Genomic DNA, 2797 nt, shown 5'->3' with positions numbered 1-2797 from the left:
ATGAATTTTGTTTGTTTTAATTTATTTTTTAAATGAAAAGGTTAATATTGTTATTTGCTAATTTTATATAATAATTATTATTTTTAAATAATATCAATAAATATCCTATTAATTATGAATCCATATATTTTCTATTAATAACTGAAACTGATATGGTAATTAAAACATTATTAAATAATAATTTTCTATTAACAATAATGATGAATCGATGGAAGCATTTTTTAGAATAATATTTCATCATAATCCTATGGATCCCATCTCCTTCAACGAGACATTCGTCAAGGATATTTTTGATGAAATGGATGGCATTAACGGTAAACGTAACGGTACTAATGATGGTACAACACAAGATAAATGCAATTACTCAGCTAGGGATGAWGATGGGTGCATTCGTCAAAATGAAACAATACCTGAGCATAGTGACTCGATTACGGACGGAGTTTCTGCTGAGTTTGACGATGATGATGTTCCGTCTTTGAGTAATGAAAATGAAGGTACTGTTTTGTTATAGTAAGTGGTGCAAGATATGTAAATCTGTAATGAAACCCGAAAGATGATGTGGKGTCAAAAATHTGTTTTGTTAKARTAATCAAATGCAGATTATTCATAAGGATTAATGTAAATCTGTAATGAAACCCGAAAGACAATGTATGTTTCTTATTCATAATGCAGATTATTAAAAAATCTGCAAGATATGTTTTGTTATGGTTAATTGTGTATTTGATTGCACGAAGATGCATCTGGAAGAACTTCTTCATAACCTGCATAATACAGAACAATGAAACCAGATTCATCACGTATTTGGTTATGGAATAAGTTGTTCATAATCTGCATAAACCTGGAAGATGAAACCAGATGCATCACGTAAATTCATATGGAAGAAGTTGTTCATAATCAGCATAAGGATGCTAATAGATTACAAAAAATGCTAAGAGATTACAAATTGTGCTTGTGTATTTGTTCATAATCTGCATAAACCAAATTATGAAACCAGATGCATCAGAATCAGGATGCTAAGTGATTACAAATGGTGCTAAGAGATTACAATAAATGAATAACTAATGAAACCAGTAGCAGTAGCAATGATTTCCAAATATATTCATACATAGTTGATGGAATCAATGGATGAACGAATGAAACAATAGCAGTAGCAGAATCAGTTTAGAGGGAATCCACAATTAGTATATAGGTACTGATGAAACCAGATACAAATTTGTTGAAGACATATTCATAATGAAGTACCAGTAATAGTAGCATTAGCAGTAGCAATAGCATTAGGAGTAGCATTATCCGTAGCAGTAGCAGTTGCAGTAGAAGTAGAAGTAGCAGGAGCATTAGCAATTTCAGATGAAGAATATGAATTAGACAAACGGAAAAAGTTTTGCTTTTGGTAGGAGAAGTGGATGGTATGCCTAATTTAGAGGGAATACACATGAGTATATAAGTACCAATGACGCCAGATACTAAATGAAAATAGATTCATACATAGTTAAGGACGTGGTCGCCTTTTCTTGATCATCTTATACAATTTTATTCTGATTAATATGAATTAATTATTTTCTAGATCACTCGAAATATTAATATAGACAGATATAAATAGTTGACATGGTCAAAACTAATGAAACCAATTTCATCAGCAGAATCAACAACTAATATGTCATTAGCCAATAATTTCATGTATACGCTATATGCTAATATGTCAAAGTATGATTACCTACATTATGTCTTATTACCTACATAATGTATTTTGCCGACATAATCATGATGTTGTGTTACTGTTTATAATCTAAAAGCGGCTTTATGATATATTTGCATTAATATAAGATTCATTTTGGATATTGTTGTAGATAAGATCAATCAGGTAAGCTAAGTTCATTGGTAAATTTTTCTACAGCATGTAAGGGCATGTACAATGTACGAGATCAAAATTAAGTATCAATTTCTTATCTGATATACTTAACTATATGAATCAAACGTACATCAGCTTGAGTACCTGATATATCTTTTTGGTGATGATGTTGTTATAACTTATGAATTTGTGATCATTGAAACACGATTCATTAATGATGCAAGCTCATAAATTGAGAAAATTAATTGAATATGATATACGTAAGAAGTAGGGATACGTTGTATCAAATGGTTGATGATGAAAAAAAATTATGAGTAAAGAAATAGCATATTCAAGCTTAGAAAAATATTTTAATGTGCCAAAGTATCAACCCGACCAACCCGTACGGGTTGGGTTGGATAGGGTTGCACTTTGGTTTGGGTTGGGTTAAGAATTTTCAAACTGCAAGCATTAGGTTGGGTTTTTCATATGTCTTCAACTCGATCAACTCAACCCATGAGCACCCATAAGTTATATCCATGCCAAGGGGGTTAACGTGGCATCGAGGCGCGTGTTTTTTAGAACATTGCTAAAACTTACTATTATTTAAGACTACACGATGTTTTATTGTCCCTGAATTTTGGTGTTTGTGTTTTTTAAACAAGTAAAGTTCGATCTCTGTCTCTAAATTTTATACATTTTAACAGATTGCGTTTTTAAATTTATTTAGTCGGTTCCTGTCTCTTGCGTTTGTCTATTTTCAATGTATTTCGTTCCTCCTTCCCATGGGTAGTGTGACATCCGTCACCAAACCAGGTTAGTCAACCGTAACTCGAAACCTAACGTTAGCCCTTTTAGTAAATTTATGTGCTCGCATGCTTCCTGAAACATAAGGTGTGAAATTTTAGGAGTTGGGTGTGTTCATTTTTTTCCCCTTAAGTACTCTAGTCATTCTAATAGTAGAGAAAA

Source organism: Cynara cardunculus (assembly GCF_001531365.2).
Source record: "Cynara cardunculus var. scolymus isolate 2C chromosome LG 17, CcrdV1, whole genome shotgun sequence".
NCBI lineage: Eukaryota > Viridiplantae > Streptophyta > Magnoliopsida > Asterales > Asteraceae > Cynara > Cynara cardunculus.
The sequence above is the reverse complement of the archived record's forward strand: the minus strand, read 5'-3'. Positions refer to the sequence as shown.